Source organism: Notolabrus celidotus, chromosome 4, assembly GCF_009762535.1.
Source record: "Notolabrus celidotus isolate fNotCel1 chromosome 4, fNotCel1.pri, whole genome shotgun sequence".
Taxonomy (NCBI): Eukaryota; Metazoa; Chordata; class Actinopteri; order Labriformes; family Labridae; genus Notolabrus; species Notolabrus celidotus.
The window spans coordinates 22,320,884-22,326,883 of NC_048275.1; the positions used below are offsets into that span (position 1 = coordinate 22,320,884).

At 41.0% G+C, this 6,000-nt stretch overlaps 1 protein-coding gene across 1 annotated transcript in view; it reads right to left on the reverse strand.

Moving 5' to 3' along the window:
• Positions 1-5,711, reverse strand: part of LOC117811836 (sodium/calcium exchanger 1-like) — a 355,950-nt gene extending 350,239 nt beyond the window's left edge. The window contains exon 1 of the mRNA XM_034682311.1: positions 5,357-5,711. The gene's annotated coding sequence lies outside the window, so the exon portion shown is untranslated. The remainder of the gene's footprint in view (positions 1-5,356) is intronic.
• Between the last annotated feature and the right edge of the window lie 289 nt (positions 5,712-6,000).

Genomic DNA, 6,000 nt, shown 5'->3' on the forward strand with positions numbered 1-6,000 from the left:
GGGAACTTAAATATGTTTTAGCATAATCCTGACTAAAACAACCAGATTTCATGCAAGTACAGTTGAATATCTATGCTGTTCCTCAATCACATGCACATAGCACACTGCTTACTGCAGGGCTATTGAGACCACGCCCCCTACATGCACTGTGCAGTCCTCCATCACATGCGCAGATGATTTCTAGAATCCTGCATAGGCTAGGCTTGAGAAGCTTGAGGGAAGATGTTTTTTTATTTGCATGCGGAATGGGACTTTTTTGAGGGAGAGGGGCTCTTTTCATTTAAAATGTTGATGTGTCAGTGATTTGGACTTGGTTCAGATTTTAAAAATCGTAGAAAAACGTCATTTGCAAGATGTGTCGAGTGACAGTGCCTGCAAGCAATGGTAACACGAGCAATTTGCTCTACCATCTAAAAACAAAACATGTCCTTGCGTATGAGGAGAGCCAGAGGATGCGCTCCACTCAAACGCCCAGTCAGTCTCTGAACACAGGAGGGAAGAAAAAAGTTTGCCCTACTACTATAAAAGCCATTACGATACACTTGTGTAAAGACATGGCCCCTTTCCAAACAGTGGAACGCAGCAGGTTTCAAGACATGATTAAAACCCTTGATCCATGATACGTAGTGCCCAGCCGCAAGTATTTTAATGAAACAGAAGTGCCCAAACTGTACGGCCAGCTCCAAGAGAAAGTTGAAAAAGACCTCCGTGAGTTGTTGTTCTGCTTTTATTTAAAGTATCAGCAATGTTATTTGTTCGTTTGCACTATTTTGCACCACAGAGTGCTGAGTTTTAATTTTGAGTTTTAAGATATGCACAATAAATGTTCTCAAAATTATATTGTCTGTTTTTGTTTCTTTTTGTTGATTTTTACTTTTTTTTAATCAATTTAGCTTTGCTAAGGGACTAAATAATCCATTCAGAACTTCCATTATAATTTTTACTCTCAAGTTAATATTGTGATATATACCGTTACTGTGAAGGGATTAATTTTATACCGCGATATGAATTTTAGGTCATACCGCCCAGCACTAATTCAATCTATGTGTCCTGTTCTGCCTACCGTAGAAGCTTTACTTTTCAGCCTTTCAACAGACAAATAGACATCCTGTCAAACCCCAGATGCTAACAAAATTCAACACAATATAAGCTGGTGGAGAAATAACTCCTCCCTGTCACTGCTGCCATAACAGTCTGTGTGGTTTATAAAAGAAGACTGTTGTAAATATCCCTACAGTGGTCATGTGTCTGGACAAAAAACATGAATGCACCAACTTTTCTTTGCACAAAATTTAGTTTTGTAATTAAAATATCACTTCAAGTCAAATTCAAAATGACAATGTCAGAAGTTGCATGAAGTCCGCCCTCACCAGCTTTGTCCCTGCCCCAGAGTCTGTTTTAATGATAGGCTGTGAAGCATTAGGCTCTGAGGGAGAGTCAAAGTCCTGCCAGCTGTCAGAGCTCCTCTGTAAAAGGGTAGATAGAGACAGAATATGACTGTAATTACAACACTTGTCATTTATTGAAGCAAAGACCAAGACCAGAGAATGAGAGGAGCGCAGAGATACAGACAAAACGATAGACAGCTGAGAGAGAGGGCCATTGTTCTTGACAAAGCTAATGCTGTTATATATGCTGCACAATAGATCCATTTTGCAATATCTCCTCGTCAAGAAAATGTTGATAAAGAAAACGTCCATCACAGCTTACAGAGCAACTTCTTGGCTCATCTTTGAAATAGCTGCACTGAGGAATTATTAACAATGCAGATTTGCTTTTGCTTAGATAATCTGGATAATCTGTTAGAAACTTTTCTAAGCTTGCATGTTATGTCACAGTGCATCTTATTTACTTCTATTTAATCACCGCCACCCCCCCACAAAAGAAATGGCCTGGACTATGAGTAGATGACAAGTTCTAGTGAACCAGGAATATCTTTATACCAGCATATAAATTGATATGAGGCTTTTACTGACCCTCAGTGACTTTGGCTTTTTGAATTTACTCAAGGAATTCCAAACCAAAATATTATAGAGGGGAGGAGTTTCATAAGCACATCAGATATCATGGACATTCTCATAAGAATGAATGGATTTCCAGTTGATATGTGTTAGTGAGAATGAGAAGAGAACCCTTATAGTTTGGGTGAAAGACTTACGAAGTATAAAGAATTGATTCTTGTTGCCAGTTCTTGTTGGCAACAGTGCCAACGTCCACCATTACTTCTAGCTTTGGCTGTATGCAAGGATTCTTGAGACCAAAATCTGATGATGATTTTACACTTTCTCCATCTCTTTGTAATTATAGATAACTATCCAAAGCTGGACATCATCTTCGTCAACACCAACTCCAGGTTCTCAAGATTTGAGTCCAATTTTGAACAGTAAACAAAAAAGAAAGGTCCTTCCCGGAACAACAGCTGGTACCATTGGTCCCCTAAAATTGTCCGTTGCACCCAATCTTCAGACTAGGGCTGAACAATCTTAGGAAAAGATCTAATTGCGATTTTTCTGGCAGATATTGCATTTTCAATTCGATTCATGATTTTCTTCAAATCAAGCTTCAGTGAAAAAGATTGAGCGGGAGAGAGGAAATTTAGTTTTCATTGATTAAAAAGATTGATTGTTGCTCTTCTTGGAACTGGTGTGGTCACAGCCGACAGTGACAAGCTATTAAAAGCAGTTTGTTACGAATCGGCTCATTATTCCTACAGCGTCCGGGATGGACGTTGCAATACTGATTGGTTAGCATGACCTGTCCACGAGTAGCATGCCTCTTCTGATTGGTGAGCTTTGCAGGATGGCAGGTAGAAGGCATGTATTTGTAAAGTAGTTGACACAACAGATCCTGGGTCAGTCAGGAGCGCTGCAAATAAAAACAGCTTTGTCGATCACATGATCGCGTTATCTGAAATCGCAATTTCAATCAGAGATCAATAAATCATTCAGCCCTACATCAGACCATAGCTCATGGGTCCTGGACTACAACCATAGACTGTATAAAATATGGACGTAGTATCCGTGACATCACCCATCTGTTTCTGAAGAGCTGTTTTGAGGCCAATCGTCGGCGGGAGCCATATTGCTTCTGTCGAGCCAGTGTGACGTGAAGAGGCGGAGTTTGAGCCTCCTAGCCAACAGCTGCAGTGTTCCCACAGTCAGCTGTGCCTCTCACTGGAAGACTCGTAATCTCAATATCTTCGAAATTGCTGCGTTAGAAAAAAATTCACCCCCCTCACAGTGTGAGCACATTGAGAAATGAGCTATCCAGACTACACTCGTCTTTTGTACCAGGCTGTAAACATGTTTATTTCTGCTGTAAAGATCATCTTTTTCCCATTCATGTGTATGTGACTTCCGGTACCTCCGGAGCCAGCCTCAAGCGGATCCTCGATGAACTGCAGTTTTTAGCACTTCCGCATTGGACTCATATTTTTAGACCGGAGGTTGCCGCTTGACTACAACACTGTGCAAACACAGTATCTACTAAGGGCTCAGCTTTCAGGTGTATTACCAACCACTTAAAATCGGACTCTCCATTTTTATGGATCTCATGGTATTTCTTTCAAACCTGCATTTAAAGCTTCTCTGAAGAGATTTTAGCTGGTCATGTAACAGACTGAAATTAACACTACTCCCTCTTTAAGTCCTTAAAATGCAAGATCATCAACCTGAAGAGTGAGTATTTCTATGAAGTTATTTTCAATATCTGACACCACTGGCAGATGGTAGATGTCAGTCCAAGTGATTACAAAAACAGCTTATTTTGACATGTTCCATGGCAAAGATTCTCAATGAGAGATACATTTGGCTGCTTAAAGAGAGCAGGATGATTTTTTTTTTTCAATAGACGCTAATTGGACAAAATCAGCAAAGACATCTCTGTCCACAGGGGGCACCAAAATCAACAAAAATAAAGTTCCTCACAGGAGCTTTAAGTAATAATGTCATGTGGTAAGCATTATACGACTGTGTTTTTAGTTTCCTCTATTGTGCATGAAGCAAGCAGATTGTTTCTGTACAGAACAAACATGCTGTCAACCTCACTCTTGTACAATAAATGCTACAAACCATCCTCATTGTGAAGGTGACCCTTCAAGCAAATAAATCTATAAATGAGCTTCACATCCAAATGTTAAAGAAGCTTTTAGGAAAACAAGTGTTCAGCACTTTTACTAATTGAGAGAAACAGAAATGTTGTTCTGGGAACGTACTGTTGTGGTTTTCATTTAGCTTTTGTACCTCGTAAACGATCTGCACTGATTTTGTCTAGTCATCCTCGTTGGTGAGGGAACAGTGCTGATATCCATTGTCTGAAACTTGCTGGTGGTCCACTGACCTTTTACCGTCCCTGACATTGAGTGGGGGAAACCAATGCTTCCAGCCACGCCAACAGACAGTCAGACAGAGAGAGAGAGAAAGAGAGTGAGAGTGAGAGTGAGAGAGAGAGAGAGAGAGAGGGTAACAGTATTATTTTATGGTGGTTGTGGTTCACTGATCTTAATTGTATTGTACATGGTGTGGCTCACAGCTACATCTCTCCATGTCAAAGAGAATCAAAGTTACAGGAGTTCAAAGTAACTTTAATGTTGGGCTGTGATGCCCTCAGCTCTGCACGGTTCCACTTTTATCAGCCGGCTAACTCTCCACAGACTGGTTCCCACTGCAGGCCAGGGATTACTCATTACACTGTTTACCAAGAGCAGGGCAAAGATGTTTTCTAATACACAGGTGCCTCTAAGCAAGGCTCTGAACTCCCACCTGATTTATTGAAGATGCTGAATAGATGATAAATGTTGAAAATATGAATAGATTAGAATTATAGTTCTTATCTATTCCTATGTGTGAATGGAAATTAAATGCATCATTAAAAATATAGATCCATCAACAGAAAACCAACATATTCAATAAGTATGCTTCCAGTCAAAACCCCTATGGAGTGCTGTAATGAACCATGACTCTTAAACCTGGCCTCTTAAAACTGAAAATCCCCCTCACAAACAAGCACAGCCTCACACAAACTGTGAGTGCACTTTATCAGGATATGATGACAACAGATTGAAGAATGCATGACAAAACCTCCCTTTCCAACCACAACCAGGACAACAAAACTTCCTTTAAGCCTGCACATCATAACCATAGACAGTATAAATAATCATCATAACACGTGCACACAGCATACACACAGCCAAGCTAGCCACACACTGCAGGACATCTGACAGTAAATGCTATCACGGTCTTTTAGAGCCATGCAATGGGCCTGTTGTTGATAAATAATACAATTAGACTGGCACAAAATCCCCCTCAATGAAAAAGTTGCAGCAGTGGCAGAGTAACAAGAGTTGGCACAAACTTACCTTTGCTGGTTTAACTTGTAGTCAACAGGTATGTCTTGTATTTGCTGGAGTTGAATGCCTCTCATCAATGTAGTGTAAGGCTCCCTTTCCCGATTCAGTCCAACTTTCTTAATAAATTAATCCAGAAAACGGCGTGGATACCACTTCTGCAGGTTATCCCGTCCACCTGAAGCGACACTCGTGGTTTCTAACGTGCGAAACGCCTGCAAGCTGGCTTTGCAGGTAAATCCGAAGCTAGCGTGATTGGTGCGCCCTGCTGCGGGCGGAAATTGTAGTGAAGTTAGTGATAACAAAGCCAACCCACTCACAGAGGAGATATGATTGGTCCATTTAACTGTCATTTGAAATTGGTTCCTCAATCACCGAGCTTGAATCTATGGTGGCCCTGAAGTGCAAATCACCAAAGCAATTCAGAAAACACTTCGGCAATTCAGAAAAACATTTTGTCAATTAAAACTGGGGCTTAGACTCCGTCTAACCCTTCCCCTCCTCCCTCGGAGCTCCTCCAAAACGACGCCCCCCCCCCCCCCGCTCACATGCACGAGCGCCGCTGATTCTCAACCATGATCGTGACTGATTCAAAACCGGTCCTCACCAAAACATTATCATAGTGAAAGTTAAAAACACAAACAAACATGGCTGCT